The 14,950-nt window shown below is 39.4% G+C and overlaps 1 protein-coding gene and 1 long non-coding RNA gene across 3 annotated transcripts in view; both read left to right on the top strand.

Annotated features, from left to right (window-relative positions):
• The window catches only part of nkain2 (sodium/potassium transporting ATPase interacting 2), a 94,833-nt gene that overhangs the window by 22,913 nt on the left and 56,970 nt on the right, over window positions 1-14,950 (top strand). The gene's annotated exons all lie outside the window — the stretch shown is intronic.
• LOC145549757 (uncharacterized) lies at window positions 3,809-8,291 on the top strand. The gene is made up of 2 exons (XR_014085605.1): window positions 3,809-6,508; window positions 6,896-8,291. It is a non-coding gene; the product is annotated as an uncharacterized LOC145549757 (long non-coding RNA).

Below are 14,950 nucleotides of genomic sequence, written 5' to 3'. Positions count from 1 at the left end.
CTCACCATTTCTGCACTTTAAACCCTTTTCATGAAATCCGAGAGAGAGAAAGAGAGAGAGAGAGAGGGCAGGGCTCTTTTTCTCTCGCATGTAAACAAAGCACTTCCCTTCTCCCATCTGTTGCCGCATGCTGTCAGTAGATACTTCTTTTCACAAGTTAAACCTTGACTTAAATGCTTTTTGACAAACTCTGTGTGATTTCTGAAAGGACAGAGGCAGCAAGGAGGGCTTGAAGTCAACCTGCTGTTGTTGCCGCCTCTGAGCCGGCCGAGTGGGGTTGTAGCGGCCTTGCGATGATTGACTTATGAAAGGTTAAGCCGGCTTCTGCAGATCCAGGTTTTGATGAAGCAATGACAAAAGGTCTGAGAGAACAGCTGGCTGCAGGACTTGAGGCTTAAAACACAATGCCGCGCGGTGCGGTGAGTCTTTTGATGCTCGTCGAGTCGTGCCTTTGGCGCATTGTTTGGGTTGTGCTGAAGTGCAGGGATGACTGGGCAGATCGCTGGACTCCAAGCTTTGTGAGTTGACCTAAATTTAGGTAAAACAACAATAGATGGATTTTTTTTTTTCCCCCCACGTCACATACCTACTATATCTAACTTTTCAGAAATGGAGATTTCTGACAAATGTTAGAGTTGAATTAATGCGAAGCTGTTCATAAATAAAGCCAGATTTGTTACGTATATTAGTGATTTGATGTTTGTAGTTGTATCACATTAATTTAAAAGGAATTGGATTTTAAGCTTTATATTCAGAACATCTACAGCTAACATCAATTAAATTTCAGTCAATAATTTTTTTACTCTGACCATCAGCACACTTGCATGTGTTCTTATGAATTTGTACTATTCCCACCCCGCCCTGAAACTTAACATACTTTCAAAACTTCATAACTTCCAAGTTAGTGAGTGAACAGAACATTATCAGCTAATAGTTAAATTAATAATGCATAGCGCCCTAAGAGCTTGATATTTTTGTTGGTTACTATTGTTAATTCTTAACTGATCTGCTGAATGTGTTTCTGGCAATTAATTTAAAAATGAGAGCTGAGTCCACCTCCAAGATGACATCAGACAGGACTAGAAATCAATTTTCTCTTCATTCTCATCTCCTTCCAAGAAAAAGTAGTGGTTTGGCTACCAATGAAGGTTTTTTTTTTAATTAAAAGAAAAAGCTATTGCATCTCATGTGATTTGCTTTCTGGAAAAGTATGGTTGAGAAGAAGTTGATGTTTTTAGTTCTAATTAAACTTTAGTGCATTTATAAGATTGGCGTGGTTCCATGCATAATGCAGTGACTTCCCAAACAAACACTGGCTCTTTATTCTCACAGGTTTTCGTATCATTCAGAGTTTTGCTTGAAATAAAGATATTTATCATTTCTGCAATGTCTAGGAGGATAATTAAAATGAGAGTGCAGCTGTATTTTGGAAAAAAAACAAAAAAAACAACAACACATCTTTGCTCATTTCTGTGTCTGATACTTTACCAAATCTCACTCTTTCCGCTTACATAACAGATTTTTTTTTTTTTTCTTGTACTTCATATAGTTAGTTCGAGATGTTTCTGGGCCAGGAAGCGCTCAGAAACTTCAAACCCTCAGCACGTCTGGTGATGTCTTGACCTAGTTGGTGCGTCAGAAACTTGTCACAATTATGCCAAAATTATTCTCCGGTGGGATTATTAAAAAAATAAGATTAATAAAAGATCTCGACTGTTTCTAAAATGCGCTGAGACAAACAGCAGTTGATGTTTAAAGGTTTAGAGCACAAGCTTGATTTGGCCTCAGTCAATTACCACTATTCATGTTATCCACTAGCATCTCTTTCATTAACAAATGTACAATGTTTCTATGATTGCAACTGAGCTTTTACAGATTAAATGATCATAATAATCTCTTATGCTGTTGTTATTGTAATTAACGCGATGGGGACATGCGATTGAGATTAAATCTCCTAAAAGTCCTTCAACTTCCTTTAAAAAAAAGGATTTAAAAAAAAGGATAAAAAGGGGTTTCGGTCGTTTCCACTGCTTCCGTTTTAATGAGTACATTTATTTCCTTCTTTAAAACTAAAGATCAAGCGCATCGTTTTACAACCCCGATAACAGTCAGACCCCGCTTTCTGGTCGCATGAAAAGGCTTTCTTATCTGCAGTGGGTCACATTTCCACTCCTGCCTGCCAAGCTCTTCTGTCACCGCTCCAACAGCAGTCGTTATTTTGATCTATAAATATATCACTTGGCTTTGTTCTTTGAGAGACACAAATGACAAAAAAAATAAATATATATATATAAAAATTGTCATGCAAGACACACATTCATATTCATGCGCGCACACGCTTGCAGATGCGGGTTTGGTGTTGTCGTCTGCACGAGTCCTGAGAATCCTCTTCACCTCACATGGCCCCCAGAAGACGCCAGTAGAGGAGAATTTTGTTTCACTTTTGAATCCCTTTAAGGTACGGAGAAGGTATTGAGTGATGCATGAGAGCCAAAAAGAGCTTGGTATTACACTTTCATCCTTACCTGTAATCATTTTCCCTCCACTGCTCATCCCTCTCTCATGCCCTCCTTTCGTCCCTTTCCTCCGCTGCCCCTCTCCCGCTCAGCATGAATTGATTTAGTCCTATTACCTTACACACCTGCCATCTGCTTTGGCTCCACATCCATCTCCCTTTCACATAGATACATATATTTACCAAGTAATGCTTTTTTATTTTATGTTTTTTTCCAGCTCTCACTGTCACACGCAAATACAGCAGATGCCGTAATCGGATCCAGCGATCTCCTGTATCGTTGAACGTGGCAGCTAAAGAGAAAAGGATACAGGCTCAGCTTACAGCAAAGCTTTGTATCAGCATATCACACTACAGATCAGTCTTATGGAAACAGAAACCCAGTTTGGGCTTCAGCATGAAGATGGTAGACGTGGAGAGAACGCCGTATGCTGTTTTTGTAAAATTTCAAACAAGTTTAGTGGATCACGTGGGCACAACTTGACTGATTGTTCTGCTTCGCCACCCGACTAACGTGTATTTGGGATTTTAACTGTGAAAGAATTGATTTATTCTTTTACCAGTGCATCTTTTGATTTGTAATATGAGGATCCCGGTTTTGCTTTTTAAGCGTAATTCAGCACTGCAGGTTCACAATCGATGATATCAGTAATATATCTGGTTACTTGGATGGATTCTACCTGCACTCAAATCGCTCTTAGAGAGAGAGGTGGAAACTTTGTGTAAAGAAAAGAGGCAAGAAAATTCAGATCAATCATAATCGATATTTCAATAATGGCATCACGGTTACATATTTTTCTGATTATTGTGCAATCCTAGGTAAAAACAGCATGTGTTGCATAAGCAGAACACTGTAACTTTCAAGGTATTTACAAACCCATAATCTATTTATGGGACAGTTTTCTAAAAAAAAAAAAGATTTTATTTATTCTCGCGTACATGAATTTAATATTATATTTCTATGCTCCAACATCAATGGGTAGCCAAGAAACGGTGTGAAAGAGGCAGTTTGCATGTATTACTGAGTAACTTAGTAATAGAGAATCACTGTTTCTTAACAGCTACGGTTAAATCCTGCTGTGAAATACTCTACACTATTGTACTTTTTTGTTAACGTGGAGTACAGATTTATATTATAGCTTCATATTATATATTTATAAATTTAATTATAAAATCCAAATTTATGTGTCCATCTAATTTTGACATAAGTAGTCACCCAAAAACATGTTATTCATTTTAAGAAAAATAAAGATTTTCTGATTTTCTTAAAAGCTTCGCACAAAAAAAAAAAAACTTCAAATTTTATTTTTTAAAAGAAATATTCACAGAGATTTTGAATCAATTTTTGATCACTGGAAAAGAATGTTGCTTCATTACAAGTAAATAAAAGATAATCTTGTTTTACCAATTAAAGAAAGTATTTAAATAAGTACAGATAATGTGATATCTGTGAGGACTAGTCTGTCCACTTTTAGCTGAAATAACGTCATTTAGTCTCAGCCTGATAAAAAGTTCGCTCCACTTCTCACCTGTTTTGATTCCCTGGATGTACAGGCCGCAACAAGTCGGCCCACTTTGAGAACAACTGTTCCTGGTCTATGTCATGCCCGACACGTCCTACTGTTATTTCAGCGCTCCCGTATGGGTGCGCTGAGGCAGCGGTTTTACTGAGGATCACCAAAAAACTGAACTCATGATACCCCGAAAAAAAAAGAAAAGGAAAAAAAATCCGACATAATCACTCACAAAGCCTGATGAAAGCTAACCAATATCATTTGGCAATCTGTGGGCCTTTTGCCGGCCTTTGGTGAGATTGATTGATATAAGGGGAGACGATGTGTCATGCCGACACTGTCAGCTGTCCAATCCCCAGAAAGGATTTTATGATTGATGGCGGGCAGTCAGCACTGAGAGCTCTCACACCTCTGCACTGCACTCTCAGCACTCACTGTGATTACATCTGAGTGTGTGTAGACGGCGCGCCACTGTAGCGATGTGTGTGTGTGTGTGTCTCCACGTGTTGGGCTGATTGCACTGGCAAGCGTCTGGCTGCTTATATCAACTTGTGCCGCACGTGTGAAGGTGATGATGCACACTGGCCGTGCGTGATTTTGTGAATCGGTGTGTTTTTGTGCATGTTGCTGTGGAGACCTGAGTGCTACTAGTGATAATGTGTGACTAAAGAAGGAGGGATGACAGTGAAGGACAAGATGGGATGTGGAGAGGAAAAGGGGGGGAAATGCACACAGGCCTGGGTTGAAGGAAGGAAGGAAAGCAGGAAAAATGGATAGATAATCTTAACTGGAAAGAAAGAGGAAGGGATGGATGAAGATGCAAAGAAGAGGAGAGGAGTATGGAAGCAATGTTAAAGCGGTGTCGAAAATTGATGCAATAGAAAGGTGGGATGCATGCAGAAGTGTGGCAGAAAGGCTCCTATATATCCCCACATGGGCCTGGGATTTTTTTAAAATAAAGTGCTTTGTGTCATTTTGTGGTGTTATGTTCAGCTTAACCGATTTATATTCATGTCCTCAAAGCAAAGCATGAGGCAATAGACTCAGTTTGCATGAGCACCCAGAAAACGTTACAATGCGTTTTAGAAATCGCCCCCATTTTTCAAAGCTGAAGTCCCTACCTACGTAAAACATTTCACATCGCTGCAGGCTGCTAGCTTACAGTATGCTGCGATACTCTAAGTTTATTAGAAGGGACCAATCCAACAAAATGATCTAGTGGGAATGTAAAGTGATTCGGCTCTTTGCTCCTTACACAAAGCATTCATTTTACCAGTTAAATTCAACAGCAGTTTAATGTAATGAACATCCCGTTCTTTTATCTGAGTGACACTGCAACGGTGAGCTCTGATGGCAAAGTGGAAGCAACAACTTTTGTAGGGGGAATTAGTTAAACATAAAGGTCCCTTCAATATTTATCAGTGACATGAGGGACTATGTCATTTAAATGAAGATAATTTATAAAATTAACCCACACTCTTACTGATATCGGCCCAAGTTTTTATAGTGGTGCATCCCTACTGAGGGCTGGTCCAAATTTATTTTAAGTGCATTTGCTAAGTAGAGAAAAAAATATTTCATGTGTTGTTTTAGTAAATCATTGTTACGAATGTTGTGGCTCCAATAATACTTGCTGTAAAATAAATGCAACTGAAACAATTTTTTTTTATCACACACATTACTTTTTAGTTTGCCTGCTGTATAAAAATCTGAAAGAACCTCAACTATTTCCTTTGCCAGTAATCAAAATGGGAAAGACAAGAGAACATATCATTCAACTATCATTCAGATGTGTGTTGATCTTTATCATTCGAAACGTTTCTTTGTCCACAGAATCTTTGTCAGAGAATACAGGACTTTTAACAAAAAGATGAATTTCTTTTTGGGCTCTTTGTAACTGAGAAACATTTCCTACCTGTGAAAGCAGTTTGCCAATGAAGTCGCAGCATTAAATCAGCTGTGGAAATACAGATTTTTTGAACTAATTGAACAAGATACCACACCGGTGGCGCTTTCATTTGGCCTTGAGGTCACTTGAAATGAACTGAGATGAAATCCCATCTGCCATATTCTCCGTGGTAACGGAGGAGAGGGACTGCACAGCTTCAGAGCTGCACAGAGTTCAAAGCCGCAGCCTGGGTGACAACACGGGGCTGCGTCAGTGCTCATGGGACGGACAGCTTCTTCTTACATCTGTGAAGGTAGCATTAATGACCAACTGTAGTGCAGGTCTGTCACGCAACTCGTATAATTACTCGACCAAATTTTTGCAGGTTTCGACTGATATTTTAAAATTTATTGTTGGTTAATGAGCTGCCAGGCTTTAAGGTAAGCACGCCTCCTGACAGTCGCCCTGATCTTTAGCTCCCTCCACAAATTCTTATTCAGAGTCAAGTGGGATCTCTGGCCAGTCCACTCTAAAATATTAAAATGACTTCCAGTCAGAAGAGACATGTAGGTAAAACAAAGACAGACAGAGGTGTTACGGAGTGAAGCTTCTTCAAACAAAACGGAGGCTCGTATGTCTTTTACTGAACCTTTCTGTTCAGTTCTTTATTGAAGAGAGAAAACGGCGACAGCTGATAACGGCAACAGCTGTTCGTAACCAAGACAACCAAAATATCAACAAAGCAAGATAGTGACAAAACAGAACCAGATACTTAAGCATTCTTCAAAATAAAAGACTTCTTCTATTCAAATAAATCATGTCTTGAACTTAAATATATTTCACTTCATCCTTGTAATTATATACAATCATGTTCAATTCAATTAATAATAATCATGTAATCTATGCTTAACATATAATTGTAAATCAGTCACTTATCATACTGAACAACATATAAGTGTAAAAAAGTCACAACAAGAGGTGTGGATAATTTTGGGTTTAATTGTATCATTATGTATGAGCTGAGTCACAAGATTTCTGCAGCAAACTATTCTTATGGTTTGATGTCCTTTTAATGAAATGCCAAAGAAAGTGGTGGACATTTTCTACCTATTTCTTGGCTGCCAAATCAAAAAAAAAAAAAAAAGATAAAAGAAAAAAGTCAATATCGATAAACTGAATACAATGTGTCGTTAACAATATCACAGCTGCAATAATCAACAGCAAATATTTGAGTAATTATTGTGTACTCATTCGAATAAAAGGAATGAAATCATGGATTGCATTTTAAATCTTTGCTAAATGAAGATAAAACTGTGGCATTTGTACTCCAAGAAAGTCTCACACTGACCTATGCCCACCTGGAATATCATCCTTTCTGAACACAGGCTCGTTAAAATGCGGTCTGACTGATAGAAAGCTGAACAGGCTTCTAGATTTAAAACATCGTAAATGGCTTAAATGCAATACGCTTGTGGGCGTTACTGCACAGTAAACACGAACGAGTTTCCACGTCTACATGCGCCCTTTCTGGTCGTACGAACGGGTGGAACGGCTGCGTCTCCTCAGTGATAGCAGTAATATAAAATACAGCCACATTTTCTGCCCCATAACAACCGGCTGGAGGGAGAGAAGTGCCTGGCGTCCATTGATGTAATGAGTACCTGGAGCACAATAAAACATATTTAAATGATGTGACAGTGGCGGCCGTTTGGTTCATTGTTTGCCTGGGAAACTGCAGGTTCTATTCGTGTCTCCCATTGAGGCTGGGAGACGAGAGTTAATTTAGGTTTGGCCTCGACGCGCACACAAGACATCACACGTGTGTAATTGTCTTCTGAGTTAAGGAGGAAGCTGAAACACTTTGGTGTTAAACCAATTGACAAAAAAGTCGCTGATGATTTTTTTACAACTGGAGCCAGCTCGAAATTTAGATCAACAGCTTTCCAAAGGTGATCCTTTTTTTTTTACCCTCAAAACCCAACACACACTTTGTAGGCTGGTCACGTGAAGACACACATGCAACACAGCACAACCACTAATGATGTGGTTGATTTCATTCGCCTCCCTTGTGGTTATTCCGAGAGAGGGAGAGGCCAGTATCTACTTACCAATCGGTGTGTGCGCGAATTTAATGTTCCCCAGCCCGCTGGGCGTCCATCTGCGGGTTTATCTGGTGTCATTCCTACCTCTTCCTCCCAGCACACGTGCACACACTCAAAATTACAAAAAAAAAAAAACACTCTCGAATCACGCTGTGTGCGGTGCCATTACTGTGCTCAGGCACACACACACACACACACACACACACACACACACACACACACACACACACACACACACACACACGCACACACACACACACACACACACACAAGCCAGGCCAATGCACTCATCAGCAAGCATGCAGACCGGAGTGCACATACATGCACTTGCGTAGAAAACAAGAACCCACGACTACAATGGAGGTACTTCCTAATTCTTCCTATTTATCATGCAGAAACCAAGCCACTCGCACACAAGCCTACACAGTCGCCAGCGCACATTTTATTCTCATAAAAGCACTGCCTGCATAGATCGGCCATTAAGATATAAGAGCGTATGAATGGAAACCCATTGGTGGGCTTCTAATTCATTTACGGATTGACTGAGGAGAGTTGCTGGGTTTGTGTGGCTGCCTCGAATAGTGACACAGAAACCGATTACGAGAAGGAGGGGATGATGGAGGTGTGGGGAGGAGGGAGGTGGAGAGGGGAAAATATGGGTAAGAGAGAGAGATAATAGGAAAGGGGGAACATTGTAGATGGGGAGAGCAGTTAAGAAAGAGAAGAAGATGAAAGAGGGATAGGTAGAAGCGAATGAGCTTCTACAAAGAGTACAGGTTTTTATTTTTCTTGGTGGAGGGGAGAGAAAAAAAAAGAATGAGAAGATAAAGGGAGAGCCACTGGAAGGGATGAAAGATAAGGAAGGGGAGAAAAGGCAATAAGCAAAGGAAGCCAAAGCCATTAAAAAGCCAGGAGAGGGAGAAGCACAAATTGCATAACTCCTGACATATGTTGGAAATCACTGCACCTTTACTGAGATTCACCGTTTCAGAATCTATGAACAACCTTTAAATAAGATATCCTTATAGAAATCTGAAGATCCAGTCATTTTTTTCCTACAGTTGCCTTTTCCTATTTGTCCTTTTTTATCAAGACCACTCAGAGCTAAGGACAAGTAAGCAGGTACAACTAAGAGCTTCCTGTTGTTAAAGTTTTCCTATATCAATGTCAGTTCGTTCTGGATTTGGGTGTGTCGGGCTGAAAAAAGACTTCCTCAGTTATTGGACAGAAACTGTAAACTTTCCTTGCCTGTTATTGGTGATCATCGGGGCAAAAACAAGAAAGGATGAAACATTTCTACTGTCTGACTGACAGGAATGTATCGAAAACCCCCGGATTCCCAACTCAATAGTTAGTCTGCGGCATTTCAGCGCAAAGATAAGATCACAGCAAAAGAGTTTGAGGAGGCGGCGGGAAACAAAAGAAACCGAAGACGAGCGAGGAAAAGGGGGAGTTGATGTGTACGATATTAATGATAATCAGTTGATCAATCACTGCAAATGACGATAAAGAGCTTCTGGTGCAACCTGCAATTATTCCTAATGATACTATTCATCCCAGTATCAGCACACACCGAGGAGCCACACACACGTTCCTGTTGGAGGCAGGATAATCATATCTGATTGATAGTCTGAGAAAGACGATGTCCTCCAGCTGTGTCTGTGTGTCTGTTTCCATGTTGTCTGTCTTTGTTTGTGCTTAACCCGCTATATTGAGAACATAAATAAGACTATAAAAAAATACAACCTTCATTTGGTTTTAGGGATATTAATGATGATATGTAATTAACCTGGAGAGATAGTCATGAGAGAATAGCTTTGAGCAGAAATCCTGCTAATCCTACTGACTAAATTTCAACCAAAAAAACCAAAATATAATAATATTATTATTACTACTGCTGATAAAAAAATAAAAAATAAATAAAATAGTGAATGGTAAAAGAACTGACCTTGTAGTGTTTTTCTGGTCATACTGACCACTCAAAGTGGTGTGGATGCTAATGGCTATTATAATGTTTTATCACATTATTATAAACTTGACACATTTGTCGGTTGCCATCATATAGCCAAAATAAAATATGTTCTTCCTCTTCTCTGTCCATTTTTGACAGGTAAAATGTGTATCTTCTCAAAATTGTATTATTTTCCTCTGGACATGTGACATTAAAAACTAAACCACAATTAAAACAAAAGAGCAAAGTGTGAAGAAATAACTTTAAGGCCAACAGTTTTCAGTCATTGCTAATGTCATTCTAGTTGTGTATTAAATATCTAACAACTTTCTATGATGGATAAAGCTCTTACTTATCTTGTTGAAGATTTTATCCACATGTTAAAGGAAGCAAGGGTATTGATGCCCTCAACCCAGTTAATTACCAGCAGTAAGGATAATATTTTTATTAGCCTAATTAATGTATGATTTCATTAATAAACAGATGAGATAAAATGAAACATTCTCCATTGCTGCCCCTACTCAGAATGGGGAGTGTTTTCAAGAGCTTATCTAAGCTTATCTAAGCCAACTTAATATTTATTTTTATAATACGTCTATTGCATTCTCAGAAGAGAGAAGGTTTTGACAGCCTAATTTACTAAAAAGTGTCACTGTATTAATACCTAACACTAATAAGAGGGTGTTATTCTAGGAGAGAGGGGAAAAGAAAGAGACAGAGTTTCACAACAACCCAAAATGTCACAAGCACCAGAAAGACATGAACGCATCTTGTCACTTCTCTCACATCCTTCAGGCAAGAGAGGAAGCAAGAATGTAAACAATATATGATTGTAGATAAATCATCTCGAGGCTGTCAGAGCCAAGATTTGTAAAATGCAAGGTTTCTATATATATATATATATAAAAACTCACATTGAAAGTTTAATTCATTTATCACCATGAAGTTCAGCATGGATTTTTTTCTTAAAACCATGAATTTCCAAATTGGCAAAGAAAAAAAAAATCATCCAAGAGGAACGAAGGTATTTTGATGTTCCTTGGTCAGAGCTTTTGTTTTTTCTGGCTCTGCAGGTTAGAGTGAAAGTTTTACTGCTTATCAAATCGTCACTTGTCAAAAAGTGTGGGATACCTTGATTCCATTAACTGCCTCCACACTAAACATAATGTTATGTGATTCTTACATTGCAATCTACAATGTAAATTAGACCTCACCCCATAATAGGCAGAAGTAGTTTTTTTTTTTATACATATAGTTTTTGGACAGAGTGAGAGTAACATCCTAGTGACAGAAAAACAAAGGGAGCATTTTCAGAAATAAATGGAGACAGAGGGGTGGACAGTAAGAGACACAGAGGGGAGGAATGCTCCAAATACCAGACTGATTACCCGGTGTTTCTGACATTTAAATGCCACGTTTACATAAAGAAATGTTTCCTAGGAATATTAATCATTCTGCTTAATTTGCAAGGAAATGTGAGGCGCATCCACGCTGCTGCCAGCAGTGAGGAGCTGAAGAATTGAGGAAAAAAAATGAACTTTTTAAAAATTAAATGTAAAGTTAAATATGAAGTTAAAACACACTGTATATAAAGACACATAAGTTCTGTTTATCCTCACTCTTTGAGATAAAATCAGACAAATTTGATGTTTTATGTCCGACTGGATTATCGATTCTTTATTTCTAATTGCCTAACCCCAGAATAATCAGTAAGTAACTTTAAAAATAAGATTACTGTGTCTTTAAAACGACTTAGGAAAGCCCCTATGATGTTTTCATGTCGTTTTATGCTCTTATAGAGAATCTAACAACGTTTGAGTTAAATGGAGGCAAACCGGTGGACGTATTTGAAACAGACACACAATTTCCTTGCGTGACATCCTGGAAAATCAAAGACAAGATATCTGGAAGCGAACCGTGGCCCTCTACGAGTTCGATTCTCGGGTCCAATTACCAGATGCCTAAAGGTGTGAGACTCATCTGGAGGCAGCGCGACTGAACCACAGAAAAAGCAAAAAAAAAAAACATCTTGTCAAAATGTTGGCTGAAGCTGGAAAGGGATAGTTATTATCCACTGTGAAATGAGTCTTGTGCCAATTGAGCAGGAAGGCTGCTCAGAGAGGAAGATGCTTTCACCACAAAGTGCCATAAAAAGGCAGAGTCTGAAAATGCACTCGCGGTCAAACATCTCGAGTTCTGGAGACACGTCCCGACTGATGAAACTGAACGTAGCTGCATAAAGACCGCTGCTACATTTGGAGGGGGGCAGGGGGGAATGTAGAAGTTTGCAAGCCAGAGAGAAAACACCATCTCAACTTTTGAAGTGTTGGTGTTGTCAGCATCTTTATGTGAAGGCGTTTTGCTACGGGGTTCCTCCTGCTGAAAAAACACAAAAAAACCCCACCTGATGTAACCTGACCCAGTTACATCAGCTCTTCACGGATCAACGGGCCAAAATTCCACCAACCGACTGTCAAACGCTTGTTAAAGGACGACCAAACCGTTTCACCCAAATCATACAACTGAAAGGGGTAATTCCACCAAATATGTGAAATCTGCAATGCTTTCTCTTTCATCATTCTGCCATTTTGGAAACAATACATGGCAAGTCAGAGACTTTTCATCAGACTCAAGGTTATTTCAGCCTGATTGTTATCCTTTAAGTAAATTGTGCGAAAAGGAACAGCCCGTTGAGTTAATAGGTAAAAAAAAAATCATTCCATCTACCTTGAAACGTCTTCGCCATACTGCTGGGGCATGGCAGGCTCTCAACATCTGCCGGTGTGTTTTGTTTACCTCTTGCTCAAAAGGTGAGCCGGAGCCCGAGTGCGTTGCAGAGCCGGAGTGCTTCGTCCCGCATTGTTTCAAGTCGAGAATAAAAATGGCAAAAAAAAAAACAGACACCGAGACAAGTGCAGCACAAAGGGAATAATTTTGGTGGTCGAAGTGAATATTTTTCAAAGATAAGATTTCCACTCAGACGTCTTGTGAGATCCAAACCGCTGTCACTTTTTTTTTTTTCGGTTTTGGGATTATTATAGTAAATTAGGTGAGAAAATGGATTTCGCTTTAGGGCCAGCCGGTTCCTCATCACGTTTCTCAGTAGACCGTCTGGGGATGTAGAGTAAAGATGAGTGACCGTAATGGCAGCCCGGCAGTGCTTTCTCTTCAGCGCTTCTTTTATTAAGATACTGCCATCTTGATCCATCTCGGTCGGTTGTTTCACATGACACATCAGGGTGCTTGCAGAGTGGCGCTAACTGGCAAACACCGCCTCCATCCTCTCTGTCCATCTGCTGACTGCTTTGGCAGCCAGATTTATGAGACCTGACATTGTGACAGGCCAACAAAAGTGCGGACCCGAGGAATCGAATGACGGCGATACGAGCTGTGACTGATGCAGTGCCACTGTTTTTAATATAATCTGCGAAGCACTCGTGTGGAGTGGTCATCTTTCACAGGGATGATGAAATTGTGTTTTATATTTTATTCATGTTGACCGTATTCTGTGAAAAAAATTCTAGAGGAGATGTTTTATGTCTGAGTTTTGCTGGTGCGTGAGTTCAAGGATCGGTCAGGGAAAGTGTAACCTAAGTGCACGCAGAAATGCTTATTTTTCTTAAATGCCTTGGATTTGATGTAAAACCTAAAAGAAAGTAATCATCTGTAGCGATGATAAAAAAAGCATTCATTCACTGAGGCACTCGACTTGAAACCGTTGAGTTTCAGGTTTTATATCAAAACCTTGGACTTCTGATGAAAGGTTGAGTCTTGATAGCTCGTCCCTAAGGTCATCAGGCTCTAAAGAGAAATATTCTCTGTAGCCCAGTTCTTCTATATTCCCTATGGAAGAACTGAAAACATGTTAAGACTGTGACAAACAATACCATACAGCAACAGGAAAAGGTGGAAAATTCCCACGAAATAAAACAAAGGGCGCACACGCACCATCCCTGCTTGGTCTGCAGATATTTTCAAAAATGGAGAAAATGAAACGATTCTGAAATGGCGTAGCGGACAAGAACAAGCTTTTTTTTTTTATCCCCCAATATATCTTTATGTTAATTTAGAGAAACCTGTAAGATTCACAAAAAGTTGAATCAACTGTATTAAGTATTTACTCCAAAAGTGGAAACTATAAATATCATCTACCAGTAAAGTTCTTTACAAGTGTAGGGAGTATTGGTTTAGTGCTGTTTTTTAATATGGAAACAAAATAAGAGGACATTGCACCAAATAGTAGAAGAAAAAAAAAAGAAGCGATTTGGGAGAAACGGTGATTATCTTCTGCACCATTAAATACAACGATCAAGGGAACACACTCACGGTAAAGAGCACTGAACACCAACCATGTTAGGAGCAACAAGCAAGAAGAAACAGCGCACCGTGCCTGTCCTCGTCTTTATATTTCTGACTTTCTTTTCCATCTCTATGTTGTTTCGTTAACATAACAACTATGTCTTGTTATTTACATTAAATACCTGTAAGCTTGCAAAGATATTTGATCGTTTAGGCTGACCACAACGTTTTAGTGATTGCAAATTAAGCTGGTTACATTCGGGCGTAAACTTGGGGAAACTTACCTTATAGAGTTCAACCTCTAGCTGAGCTCTGGGTCATTATCTTCCCAAGTGTTTTTAATTTTGCCGTTTTGTTTGCGGTCGGTAAAGTTTTCGAGCTTCCAAGTCCACAAGTGGCTTTGCTGTAAAGGCAACTCGAAAAGAGAATTTCAGGTGAAACTTTTATGCATAAACGACTCAGGAAATTATGCCCATTACAGATACGATTGAACAGTTCTGATGACAGTGAGTGGGCCTGAATGGGGGAAATTGGATATTTAATGGAGAGATTTTCACCTGCGATGGAGCGTCGGCGCTTGCATTTTGTCTCCCTCTTTCACTCCACCGCTGGTCACTTCATCCCGCGCATTCTCCCCCTCTTCTCATTTCTTTTCATCTGGTCGCTCTTGCTTTGCTCATC

The sequence above is a fragment of the Poecilia reticulata genome, chromosome 21 (assembly GCF_904066995.2).
Source record: "Poecilia reticulata chromosome 21, P_reticulata-male-v2, whole genome shotgun sequence".
Lineage (NCBI taxonomy): Eukaryota > Metazoa > Chordata > Actinopteri > Cyprinodontiformes > Poeciliidae > Poecilia > Poecilia reticulata.
Note: the sequence above shows the minus strand (reverse complement) of the source record. Positions and strands in the feature narration are given on the sequence as shown.